The sequence below is a fragment of the Manacus vitellinus genome, unplaced genomic scaffold, assembly GCF_001715985.3.
Source record: "Manacus vitellinus isolate BGI_N305 unplaced genomic scaffold, ASM171598v3 scaffold_1_pilon, whole genome shotgun sequence".
Lineage (NCBI taxonomy): Eukaryota > Metazoa > Chordata > Aves > Passeriformes > Pipridae > Manacus > Manacus vitellinus.
Window position 1 is genome coordinate 6,846,508 of NW_021939396.1, and position 14,494 is coordinate 6,861,001.

The window sequence follows — 14,494 nt, forward strand, 5'->3', positions numbered from 1 at the left end:
GGCTCTGTCCCCTGAGGGTCCAGTTTCATTTTCTGTGCCAGCAAGACCATCATCCTGGAAAGATCAGGCTCCTCTCAAAATCAAAGTGTGGCCACCCCTTTTAAAAAGTCACCTTGTCACTCTCTACAACTCTCTGAAAGGAGGTTGTAGTAAGATGGGGGTCTGTTTCTTCTCCCAGGTAACTAATGACAGTAGGAGAGGAAATGGTCTGAAGTTTTGCCAGGGGAGGTTTAGACTGGATATTAAGAAGAATTTCTTCAACAATAAAGCACTGGAACAGGCTGCCCAGAGAAGTAGTGGAGGGATTTAAAACACATGTAGATGTGGCATGTGGGGACATGGTTTAGTGGTGGATTTGGTAGTTCTGGGTTGATGGTTGGACTGAATGATCCTAGAGGTCTTTTCTGACCTAAATGATTCTATCATTTTATGATCCTAAACACAAATTTTCTTTATTCTAAGTGTCTGAAATATGAGAGTTTTTCCAACATATTTAGATCAAGGAATTAAAATTTCAGAATATTTTCTCTGATGTTTCTCTATCTAAATAGTAAAAATATTTATAGTTCACTACATACAGATCCAAGATTTCAGTTCATGTCCACCTTTAATTTTAATATGGCTCTTTGGATTCTTACTATGCTTGAATTTTACTGAGGGGTTTTTGTGACTTTTTATTTTACCAGTGGATTAGAGTCCAGTGTTTAACACACTGTAAAGGAAACAGATATTAAAACAAATTCTACTTAAGAAACTAATTATATTGTCAAATTTTTTTGATAAGTTGTTTGTAGACTCTTCCTAAAACACTACACATCACAAATTACACATCACAAATTACACATCACAAATTACCAAACTGCCATTCTTTTTTGTTCAAATTTGTTCATCATGTTTGAAGAGTTAAGAAAGTTCTTCTTTACAACTTCAGATAAGATACAGGGATGTCTTAGTCTGATTTTGTCCAAGTAAAAATTTATTATTTTTTCTCTTTACTTATATCTTTTTATGGTCAATACACAGAACTAACTGACCTTTTCCTGAGTGGTGGGCAGTACTGCACTTACAAGAGCAACTGAAACAGGTTTGGGATTTTTTGGGCATAAAGTCAAGCTTTATGAAAGACACAAAAAAATCACACACTTCCCTGATACACAAAGACAAAACAGTCCAACATCTGGCAGCCTCATTCAGTCAGATTCTGTCTTTTCTTGGCAGTAGCAATACAGGCACAAACAAACATTAGTGTAATCACTGGGGGTTTTTCTTTATTTTTCATATTTTATTAAAGTAATGCTTCATTGTTTTACGAGATACTTGGAACCTACAGCTAATTGAATCCTGACTTTTAATTTGTTCTGAGGTCATGCCTAGCTGTCTCAGCCACAGCCCATGGTTTCCCAGCTGTGACAAAAATGCTGGAGGACAGCACCCTTTGGATGGCACAGTGTGGTTCTTTCCCATGGAAATGCAGAGCAGGACCTGTTCTCACCATGTGAAATACTTGGATTTTTTAAGCCAGAGCAGGCAAAGGCTTTCCACAAACCTCTAGTAAGCTACACGTGAGGTCTCACTATACCTGCTCCCATAAAAGGAGTTCTGATGATCTCTCTCTGTTGTTCATAGAAGGACTTTCAAGGACGAAATTATCTAATTTTGCCCACCTAAATGTTTGATATCCAATGCAAACTGATCTTGTACTCTCCCTCTGTAATTAGTGCAAAAAATAAACACATGGGAGGAAAATCCTACCCCTCCTAGACTCTCCTTTGGGGATGTGATGGATAATCTTGCATAGATACTTCTGCATTGCCTGGAAATGACTGATGTGCCTTTTAGTAGAGAAGAATTCCACGTTTAAATTACATACACTGAGGTAAAAAAACCACAAAAACAAACAAACAATGCCTAGCTACTCTGAATTCTCTCAACTCTGCACTGAAACTGAGCCGTCTCACCAGTAAATGGTAAAAACATCAGACACTGTGTCAGTTGTCAACATTACAACTACCTCCTTGCCTCTGCCCTGGGAAGGGCTAAGCCTTTATATGAAACTTTACTGAATGTCTATTTATAGCTGTTATTTATTAAATAGATTCACCTGACCAGAAGGCTGCCATGTCAGTTCACTCTTGATACTGTTTTAAGTGGAGGCTTTATAGTAATCTACAGTAAAAACCTGCCTTCAGGATTGTGCAGCTACAATTTAGGGTGGCTACTGTTATTTTTTAAAGATCAAAGCTCCTTTCAATGTATTGATTATAAACACTAAGGGAAAGAACAGTTCAAGAGCCAAGAGAAACTTCAAAATCATTTTGTTGCATCTGAAGAAACCTAGAACTTCTGGCACTTTGTGCTTTCCATGTTATATCTGCTGTCCCATTTAAACTTCTGCTCAGAAGCAGCTCAGTGTCATTTCAAACACAAACCCCATCCAGCCCCACACTGTGGGCAGCTCCTTGCTGTTCTCAGTGGTGAGTTTGGCTGCCTAGGAGACAGCCAGACATCAATTGCATTGAGACTTGCCTGACCCATGTCCATGGCTCGTCCTCTTACTTCGCCCTGCGACATCTTTTGAACATTACAGCTTCTTACAGTTTGGTCCTGCCCTGTTCCTGACATTTGTTCCACTTCTTGCTCTGCTGTTTTGCTCTTTCTGACACCTCATTTCTTTGCTCTGTTTGTTTTCCTTAATAAGAAAAAAAAAACAACCAAGCAATGAACAAAGGGAAAAAAAAAGGCAAAAAAGGAGAAGCGGTGTGAATCATCACCTTGAAGTTTCTCTCTCCTTTGGGTTGCTTTGACTTGATGCCAGCCTAAAAAGTTGGTCAAACGCTTCTAAAATTAATCATTTCAAGCTGCCTTTGCTCTTTAACCAGAAGCCCAGTGATTAGTATGATCTAGTCTTTGTCCCTGTTTTCTTCAGAAGAGTTTTTTCCAGAGAGTATTTTCATTAGTAGTCTACAGGATATTCCCTTGTAAAACTGCTCCAATTATATTTAATCACTAACACTGTACATACAATAATTAATTAACATTAAACCAGAGAGAGCTTGACATTGCTATTCATTGGTTTGATAGTCTTTGATCCGCTATTCGGCTGCTTTATCTTCCATAGCTTATGGAGCAAATCCTTTTGGGAATCTGGTTCAGTGTGTCAAGACTCTCCAGTTCTGTTCCAGTGTTACCAATATTCAGTTTAATATCCAGTTTCTTGAATTTCTTTCTTTTCTTTCTTTCTTTTCTGAATTTCTTTCCATCGACAAACTAATCAGTGCATGGAAACTCATGACGCAAAAGCTGAAGTTTTTCAACAGCATGTCCAAAACTCTTTATTATCCTGCTTTGAGAGATGATGTATCAGGGGAAAATTTTGTAGTTTGAAAGTGGAAAAAGTTTCCAGAGTCCACAAAGTTCACTTTCTTCCTGAAATATGATATGATACATCTCTTCTTCACCATGAACACTCAGCATGTAGCAGGAAGGTAGAACAAAACACTGGGCTTTAGGCACTTCCCAAAGAAAAATATCATGTGCAATAAAGCTTTTTCTTCTTTCATTAAACAGAAAATTTAAATCACTTTTTTGCCAGCAAAAATAATTGCAAACCTGAAGGGAGGACTCAGATAAAAATAAGCATCTCAGATTCCTTGTGGCCTGGCTAAAACAATATTCTATCCTTAATCTTCATTATAAACAGTATGAGGAGCAAAATCCAAAAGAAATAGATTTACACATTGATGCTTCATGTAACAAATAGATTTGAATGAGCACTTTCAAGCCGTTTTTGCTGCACAGAATTTGGTCTTCTGGCCAGTGCTGAACACTGGGCTGCTGCAGTCCTTCTTCCAGCTATGTCCTGATAATTGGGCTAAGTTCAGACATTTAGATTTTTAAAAAAACATAGAAGCAAAGAACTTATGTTTCATGTCCTGTTGATACATCATTTAGCGCCTGCTTGAGGTTTGCAATTTCTGCTTGTGGAATGGAGAGAAATTGCCTGGAGTCAGCTACTTCTTGGAGCTATTCCTATTTATTTTAATGGAGTCACAAATATCTGATCCTGCAAATAACAGCCCAGGGATCCCTTCACCCAGCAGCCTCTTTGCAAGAGCAATTCCACATCTGAGATGCACTGAGTATCTCCTCAACCAGCAGCATTCTGGATCCATACCCCACAGTAAACATCATCGGAAACTCCCAGCACCGAGTTACATGGTAATTCACTATGTTAGCTGAGAGCTACATAGCTACTAGCCCAGTCTCCAAAACCCTGACTTTTGGTGAGTGAAGGGTTGAAGTGAAGGATCAAACATCTAAGCTGGGACCAGACCAGTCGAGACTTGCACCCAAGCACATTAGGAAGCATCACGATGCTCCATCAAAATTCCAGGTCAGGGTAGATCTAAAATACAAAAATTTAGTGGCATCACTGCACTGATCAGGAGTGGGAAAGAATAGTAGTGTGAACTAAGGTAGTAATATCACATGCAAAACTCTCCTCAGAAAGGCAAGATACACGTGCAAAGGGAGCCTATTTATATGTATATTTACAACTGATGCAGTCTGGGGGGAAATTTGATCAAATGCTTTTGTCAACATGAGCTCTGTCATTACTGGCTAAATGAACCGAGTCTATGTGTGTTGCCTAGTCCTCCTGCCTTTCTCTTGGAATTACCAAGCATTTCAAAAGCATGAGCCTTATAGTTGCAGCTGTACATCTTGATTGTCACGGATAATATGGCCTTTTAGGCTGAAAATGGTTATTATTTGGTGCCTGATTAACTCTGCTGTAAGCAGATATTACTATTTTACTCCTCTGGTTTGGTGACTGAAACGATATCCATCAGACACTACATCTCCCCTTGACGCTTGCAATTTTTCCCATGGTGTCTGAAACCTGAGGTCAACATTTGTGTTTTTTGTATTATTATTGGTTCTGCATGGACAATGTATTTTGTACTCATTTATGCTCCCTTTAAGCTCTGAAGGTTGTAGGATGGCAGGTGATTGTCCAAGAAATGTACAGAGTCAACCTGCCAGCAGCAGCCAGCCCTGTCCACTCAACTGTGATTTAGAGATTGATGGGTTTCACCACCTTCATTGCATCCATCATATAAGTCTGTGTAGCTTAACTCACCTGAACATCACTGGTAATAAACAGCAGTCTCTGTGTCACATTGCTCTTCATGCATTTTTTCGCTCAAATGAGTTTTGTTAGCTGAGACCTTGCTCTCCTGCTCTCAGCAGCGCTGCCGTAATCATCTGTGAAAGAGCTTAAGTGGACCATCAGGTCCAATCTTCAGCTATCCCCAGGCTGATCATAAATGAGCTGTTATAGGACAGATACAACATAATCCTGACAAGCAGATCTGGCTTCCAAGTTTATCTGTATTTTCTATTATATCTGGTTCAGTAATGTCCTGAAAATTGCTCTCTGGAATTCTAGAATTGAAAATGAAGCATTTTGCTATTTAAGAAGACAAAACCACTGAAAATTTTTAATCAAAGACATGTGAAGACAGAGGGGGAAAAAAGGAATGTTTTATGGAACCTTTTCACTGGAAAAAATGCAGTTACCTTTACTAATAATAATAACTGAACACACATGTGACCCCTTTTCAGGAACTACTGCTGAGGGGAGAATGGAACAAGAGAGCAGGAGCACAGCCAGACCTCCCCATCAATGGCTTCAAACCAAAAGATTTAGATTAGATATTCAGAAGAAATTCTTCACTGTGAGGGTGGTGAGGCACTGGAGCAGGTTGCCCAGAGAAGCTGTAGATGCCCCATCCCTAAAAGTGTTGAAGGTCAGGTTGTCTGGGGCTTTGAGGCATCTGGTTTAATGGAAGATATTCCTGCCCATGGCAGGGGATTTGGAACCAGATGATCTTTGAAGTCACTTCCAACCCAAACCACTCTATGATTCTATGATTCTATGTTGGAGTATAGGACTCTGCAAGGGACAAGCCCATAATCTGGGCCCAGGATGTGAGATTTGATCATTTTGATAGAGGATGGGAAAGACACAAGGACTGGTAACATACAAGTGCTTTTATGCCACAAAGCATGGGTTGCAAAAATTCCATGTGCATAGTCCTATTTTTACAATGTGTATTTTGCAAAACACAGATGCCTTTTGGACTGACAGTTACCAGTCTGTGGCTCTTGAGGAATCTGTGGTAGGATCTGTGCATTTAAAGATGAAGCAATTTCTCCTCTTGTGGAGATATTGTGGTGAAAATATGCATTAGTAGGGAGGCCTGCAGGCATGTTCCCTACAAATGGAAGCATTTTTCTGGACTTAGTGAGATCTGTCTTTCTGCTCTGTACATGCATTTATAAATGCATATGAAATGTGATCACAATATATGTTCAAGATAAGAAACAAAGCCAGTGATGTCCAAATGATTAGCTTTAACTGGTTAATAAGTACCTACATGGCAAACATCAAAGTCCAATGGAAAGGACTGTTACATTTGAAAAAAAATTGAAGCTATCGTTAAGTAAGGGATGAAAACAATAAGGTAACAAAAATAACTGTCACACTTTCTGCTTCAGCATCCCAAGTAAAATTAGGCAGCTCATGTGCTGGGTGATCAGACCCAAGAGAGTAGGCATTTCCATCAAACTGCATGGGAAACAGAGATGGGTCGAGCTGGGACCGCTTCTGGTTTTTCACACTGACCTGACACTTAGGCCCCAAACCTTCTGTTTAATCCCTAGGAATATGGCTAAATTTCATGACATTGGGCTGCAATTTTCCATGTTGTTTCCATGCCTTAAATGAGTCTGAACCTCAAGGTTTGAATCTTAAGACATTTTGTTTGTTTGCTTTTCTTGTAGTTTCAGGTTTGCTTTGAGTTTCTTGTAGAAGCAATCGGCCAAAATTAGACACAAAGATCTAAAAAAGGGAAGGAAGGAAAGGAACAGAAATAGAACAGGGAAGGATAGGCCTGCCACTCACAGAAAGGGAAGAGACCATCAAAAAAACAAAAACAAGAAAGCTGACTACAGTGGGGAGAAGGACTTGATGCAAGAAGAGGCTGAGAAAAAACATGGAGTGCAGTGAGACAGAGGAAGAGGTGGTCCTCCATCCTCAGGCTGTGCCAGAACAATAGGGAAGATGAGTTTCATGAAGAATTGAAATGACCTGTCCTATTTCTTTTAAAAAAAATCAATATCCAGTTGCAACATTCCCTTAAGCAAAGATTGCATTAATGTTAGGAAACAAGGTTAACTAACGTACTTAAATTTGGAGGCAAAAGAATGTGTGTCCAGGGCCTACAGAGAAAAAGAGAACATGGGAATAATAAAACCTTTGTTGTCTGCTCCAGCATGAATCTGTAAGATGATCTTGAGAAAACCATCTGCAAAAGAAAAAACCCTATAACCAAAAAATCTCAGTGTCTCACAGGAGGGCTGAAAGGCCGTGTAGCTGCCAATTTTCAGTTACTACCATGTTAAACTCTCTAGGATAGCTTAAACAATAATTTTCTCAGATTTGCTCTATACGTTTTTTTTGCCAAGGATGCTTTGAATGCTGCTTCACCCTACAGCCCTCACACCAGGGCAGCTTTATGATGCTGATTTCTATCAGAGGATTGCTTTTGTAAGGGCTGTCTTGTCCTAGTATCTCTGGAGAAGATCTATAAAGCTGAGGTGGACTCACTGAAACTCTCACAGGGTACCTTTATTGCAGATCACCCCACCCTGGCCTAGAAAACCTTGCCAGCATGTACAAACTGCTGCTTATTCTGCAGGAGTGAAACCTGCTGCAGCACAGAGGTTTGCAACAACACTGGAGCCCCTTTTGCTGGACCTGTGTGGCTTCTGACAGTGACCATGGGCTTGAGGCACTCCGCCAGCCCCCTTCTCCCTGGTTATAAGGAGTTCTATGAAGCAGCCCTTCTACCCAATCCAGAAGTACACACAGAGACAAATGGACCTATTTGGGTCTTCTACAATTCTGCTTTAGCCTTTCCATCTGCCTAGGAAATCCTGTTCCCCCCGGACACCACTCTAGCTTACCCAGGCTGCAGATGCTTTTTGTTGGGACATGCAAATCCTCCGTCTTGGGGCACACTATGTTATATGCAGGGACACCCCAAGGCAGATGCCTGCATCCAGACATAGTGTTGACACTAATGGTCCAAAGGAACCTTTCAGATGCCCTCTGCACAGGATTTTGCCTCTCCTTCCTCAAAAGACTGCTTCAGTTAAAGCCTCTCTGGGATGGATGCCTATCCCTTCCTGCCCCCGTCAGAGCAGGGCCCAACCCTTCCTTCGAAAGACTGGTGATGAGATTTCCAGCTGAAAGTGGGATTTGATCTCTTTGTTTAGGAACAGAAATGAAACACGTTTCATTGCACCTCATGAATTCTTCCAACATAAGCATCTTGAGTTACATGTTTCTGTAACTGGACATATGTGTCTGTCACCACTGTAAGGGAGAGAAGAATTTTCACTGAAATGAAAGTGTGGTGCTCCCTTTTCTCCTGATCTCTTTGTTAAACAAATGAGCTGCCTTTAAAAGCACTGCAACATTTATTTGTGCCTCCAAAAGCGGTTGTTTTCACCCCTATATAAGTTTACACTTGAAGTAGCAACATTCTTTTTACAGGCTCTGTTAATTAAGGGAAATAGTCTTAATTTCAGTTAGTAAAATTGCTTTGTGTGTATGTGGGTGTGTGAAAATAATACAGTATCTTATTTCAAACCTCATGGGGTTTCAGCAATTATACCTTTAACAGAAAATCTCAAAAGTCAACAGCCTTATAATGCCTAACTCCTGGGAACCAGAGTAAGGGGAAATTAAACATCCATCTTTGAGTTTAATGGTGTAAAAATACTCATGTAGATAACTGCCGTTACGTGCATGATTCCCTTCTGCTGAAATACAGATCCCAAAAGGTTCACCTTGCCCAGACAAGGTTAAGCCATATCCCACCGCCCCTTGTTGCTTGTATCAGCCTGCATGGGAATATTGCACTTGGGGAGGAGAGTGGGGCTGTGCCCAGGCAGACATTTGTAGGTGCAAAGCAGCACGTCCCAGGTGAGGAAAACCTCACCCACTTCTGAACATGCTTTTCATCTTGGCTGTTCCCTGATCATCCCAGCCTTCTTCAGCTCCTGGTCCTTTTTTATTTTTTTCTTGATCAAGGATATGCAAATGCTGCTCTGAATCACAGCTGCTGCAATAGGAGGTTCATCTCACCAGCAAGAGCAGCACTGCGTGAGTGTGTGCATTTCTGCTTTACGTGATTGTCTGCACGTCCCTTGGCACACAGCAAGTATGTCTCCCAAACCACAGCTCACATGTCTAATCACTTCCACTCCAGACTCTTGAGACTGAGCTAGGGACAATATAATAACCAGCTTCTTGCAGACAACTGGGCAGTGGTCCAGGCAAAAAGGTTCAGTGAATCTGCTGGCTGACATCTAACTCATCTGAAGTTCAGGTCCACAAACACTCTTCTACAGTCTCTTGGCAGAGGTAAGATTCAGAGAGACCTGATCTTCTTGGGCTTTCCTGCACTTGACTTTGCAGGAGATCATACCCCAAAAATTTGGAGGGATAAGTGCTACTTTTGGAGATAGAGGGTTTGTATTTGCACATCAAACCACTATCATTTGAAATTAACAATTTTTTGGCAACAGAGAGATTTACATTCAGGTTGGCAGATATCTGAAATTCTTCCAGTCCTGAAATACTCTTTGTAGATGTTTGCACAGAGTCCAGTATAATGGGATCTGGTCCCAATTAAGTCCTGTTGTAGTGCACATGGTAAATAGCATGGGGAAATTACAGGAAACAGACCTTACAGGAGAACTGTTAAAATGAAACAGCAGCGTGTAGACAACATGGACACTGAGACAAAGACTGGTTCCACAGCCCTGTCCTTATCCAGCTGGAAGATCACCAAAGAGACAGGGGAGAGAACTAAAATTACCTGGAAGAGAACCCTTCCTTCCTTCCTTCCTTCCTTCCTTCCTTCCTTCCTTCCTTCCTTCCTTCCTTCCTTCCTTCCTTCCTTCCTTCCCTATTCTCCATTTTCCAGTTTTGGAAGGTTTCAGAAGGTCCAACAGAAGGCATAGGCAGACCTTTGTCTAAAATTGGCACATTGACTTCAGAAAGAGCTTATCTGAGAAGATAATGCAGGGGTGGGACCAGTGATGCACTTTCACATTTCCAGCAGTACACCTGAAGCAAGGGGGTGGGTCAGGTATGACAGGGTGTCATGATTTGTGACTTTTAGAGCCACCCATCACTGAGTGTTTCTAAGGAGATGGTGTGAGGCAGGACAGACTCATCAGACAGTTCAGCAATTTTTTATAGTGCACACGATAAATCTTCCTCATATTATTCACTATGTCAAATATTACTCTGTTGCACAATACTGTGTGTTCTAGATTGCACTTCTCAACTACCCTTGAAAAAGAAACTTATCAATGTGAGTTCTTAGAGCAATGTCTTGTCACATAAATAACAATTTTGGTCATTTTTATTCAAACATGGCTTAGTACTAAAAGTTTTTCTCTTTGGTTTTTGGCTTGTTTATGTATTTTCTTGGTTTCCTCATTAAAAAATTCTTGTTCACTTAGCAGCAGACCTTGTGACTTTTGTCTGAATGAGGAGAAACAGTCAGACCATAATTTGGCTCTGTCAGTAGTGAGGGGATGGAGGAGGAAATATTGGGAGAGGAGAGTATTGTTTTCATTTTGCTTGAGCCACATACCACAACAATTTGAAATACCTGTTTACAGGTAGAACTGGCTAATTTGCTGGCACACATGAGTCTTAGGAGTCAGGACAGACTCCATCCACAGCTGTTAACCAGTGCTTTACCCTGGCAGATGCACAAAGATACAAGAATTGGAAAGTCCCGTGGGATAAACCTGAGGACAAGAAAAAGTATGATAAAACTCAGTGAGAGCTGTCTATAACTCACCAAGTAGCCCAACACATGACACAAGGGCTTGGACTGGAGCAACAGCAGGTTGGAAGGGTTACTTGCTCCAACATCTTCTCTTAAATGCGGTCAAATAGACCCCTGTGTAACTAGTGGACTTGCTGTTGGTAGCCAGGCAGGGATACTGCAGATGTAGGCTGACAGTGTAGGGTGGCACTGGGCTAGTGGAGAAATCAGCTAATTCACTAACCATCCTCTGGCAAAAGGAGATGAAACAAGTCCAAAGATTCATCAAAAGATACTTGAAAACCAGTTTTACTAGTCTGTTTTTGGTTCTCTGCACTTGGTAGGGGATGGCTATCTGTTGAAGTAATTTTATTTAAAGAATTGTTGGACATAACAGCCAGGGAAGTTTTTTTAATAAGATTTTTTTAAAGCATTCCTTAATGACTGATGTTGGAATGCAGAGAGCAAAAGAGTACTTGGTCAGGGTTACAAAGTAAGAGATGTGGATGGGAGAACCAATTTTGGCCCATGTCAGCACATACAGATGTGACTCTCTTCATGTGTCTTACTCGAGCACCCCACCTCGGGCAGCCCTGGTTTGCTGTTCTGGCACAGATGTCTGTTGTTGAACAGATGTTGTCTTGTAAGCTCCCCTAAGCAGCTCCATTTTCCAATCAGAATTGTAACTGGAATTATGTACAGAAGATAATTGCAGCATTTATAGAAGGGGAGTCCAAAAAACTGGCCTTGAAGCTCAGCGAATTGAGGTCACCCATCAAGCTGCTGCCTTCCCCTCCTGCTTTTTCAAAAAAGCTAGATGATTTTATTAGAGTCAACTGCTGAATAGAAGCTGTTGGCATTACAAGTCAGGAAAGACAGCTAGGATACTCTTGTCACTAACTTATTCTTGGCCAGAGAACAAACCAATGCTTGCTGTATCATCAAACAGGTAACGGTCTCTCGTGTAATTAGATCAAATTATTATAATAGTGATTATAATAATTTATAGCTATTTGTCCCTTAAACCAGCTCCTTCATTATGTTTTCCACTGTCTGCTCTGTGATTGTCTTGTTGAGATCATAAGCATTTTGGGCAGGGACTTTCGGTGTCATGGGCAGGGCTGGTCACCCTACTCATGCCTAACAAGCAAGGTTTTGGTAATTATATTGTATCACTGAAATCAGCTGTTAGTAACAAGAGAAAAAAACGTAGCATCTGCATCAGTATATGATAGCTGCAAGAAATCACAGTATTAATTTTACTGCGAAGAATCACAATATTATTTTCCCTGCCCTTGCTTTCAAGACCTGTGCAAATGCATAAATCCACCAGGATTGGATTGTCTGTGAAGTTGGCTAATGAGACATTGACAATTAGTTTAGGCCTCAGCTAGTAGTCCTCAGAGGACTACAATGACCCTGTAATTTAGCAGGTGCAAATCAGTACAAAATAGTTGTCGAAAATCTGACCCATAGATTAAAGTGAGTTATATCTAAAGCCAAGGAATAATCTTTGGATATAGCACTGCCTGAATAAAAAAAATGTGGTTTAGATTAAATCTTCAATCTGCGATGCTAATATAATTATAATGTCAGAAAAAAAGAAAGCACTAACCATGTTAAATAAACATGTCTCTGGCAGAGAACAGAACTTTTAAATAGACAACATATATCTGTGAGCCAAATAAAAATCTAAGAGGCAATCCAGAGTACTTTTCTGTAAACAACTTGAAAGTTTCTCCATAGCTCCCTTTTTCTTCCATGTTCTAATCACGATAGGGAGATGATTGTCTAAGACCAATATTCAGAGCACAGCAGATAGATCAAATATTTCACTGCAGACAAGCCTGTGGTTTGGATAAGGTCCACTGTTTTTGTAAGAGCTTCAGCTCTGTATGTCTTTTGGTACATAGACTTGATTGCAAAATGCCTGTAGATGCAGAAATGTGTACACAAAATCCGATGTTAAGATCTAAACGGGGCACCTCAGACACTTGGATAATGGACCATGAAACTAAAATGTGCAAGTGGAGACTTTGCTGCAGTCTTAGCTACTCAAAGACCCTGCAATGGCAGAAATTATGTCCACCTAAAGTTCACTGCAATGGCAGGATCCAATTCAGATTCTGCTAGCACAGAATGACGGCAATGCCTCACGTTCAAGAAATTGATTTTGCTGTTGCACACTGCACACTGCAAATCACACATGAATGTATTTATGTATACTAAATTATATACATATATAATATACACACATGCACACATAGAATAGAGGTATATATGTACTTAAAACTGTAAGGAAAAAGTATGTATATTTTGAAAAATTATGTCTTTATCGTCTTTGTAAGTTTTCAATTTCTGCTAACCATAATTTCAACGTTAATCATTTTCACACTTTGGACTTCATAAGCAGTCAGACCAATGAGGTTAAACCAGATGATTTTTGTTGCCTACTTCATACAAGCTGTTAAGGGACAATGCTGTTAAAAGGGTAAGAGGAATTCCAAAATACTGGAAGCCACTGGGATGCTGGGTGAGTTTGAAAGTCCAATGCTCCCAGCAGAAGCAGGGAGGTTGGCAGGTAAACAGGAGTCTGTCATACAGGTGTCTCAGTTTCTTGTGTATCATGGAGTGTTTGGATTGATGCTATACAGCTGCCACTCTGAGACAGATATAAGGAACAAATATTCTTAAAATCCTTGTGAGATCCTCTAAGATCTACAGATCACTTGAGGGAAATTTTTCTCCTAGGATCAGAGGGAGCTGGGATTTCACTCATGTTTGTTGCTGTCATTACAGACAGGAAGTGGTTAAAGCAGTAAAACAGAGTCAAAAATTTGAAGTAACAGAAATCACAGAAACCAGTCATAAAAGAAGGCTATGTTTGTGATGTGCAGCAACTTCAGAACCACTGGGTATTTCAATTTTGTATTGACTCCAGCAGTTTCAGAGCTGCAAGGTTTCCCCTTGGTCAGCATGGTGGTTGTCTCCCAGGTGGACAGAAGAGCCAAAGCAAGAACCAGTCCCGCTGTGTCCCTACCCTTGAGTTGGTGCTGGGGCAGGTTGAGTGCTCTTGACAGAGCTGGTTTCCTTCCCCTGCAGTATCCTGGGAAACAAACTGACTTTAGGGAATGGAGAAGGGAGGTCAATCTTCCTGCTTGAAAGAGAAATCTTCCCTCCCTAGGTACATGGTTTAACCAAGCACATGGTTTAACCAAGCCATCTTCTAGAGATGTTGGCCTACTTCCATTCCCTGAATCAGCGAGGCTATTGAGGTGCCACAATTGAACCCCTACTCTGTGCTTCATTGCATTTCCTTCCCCAGGAGGATGCTTTAGGGTGATAAGGTATTGTGTGCAAACCCCTTGAGGTGCATATGGCTCTGTAAACCTGCTCTGCAAGATGAGGGGCTCAACAGCAGGTGACAAGCAAGAAATCAAAGAGGAATCAGTCCCAGGCTGGCCACCCCTGGTCAGAGAAAGCCCTGGCCTCATCTGACAGCCTCAAAATATATCAAAGCTTCCTTTTGCTGTCTCAAAGAGGCCTGGGAATTCCAGCCTTACAGTCAGGAGAGT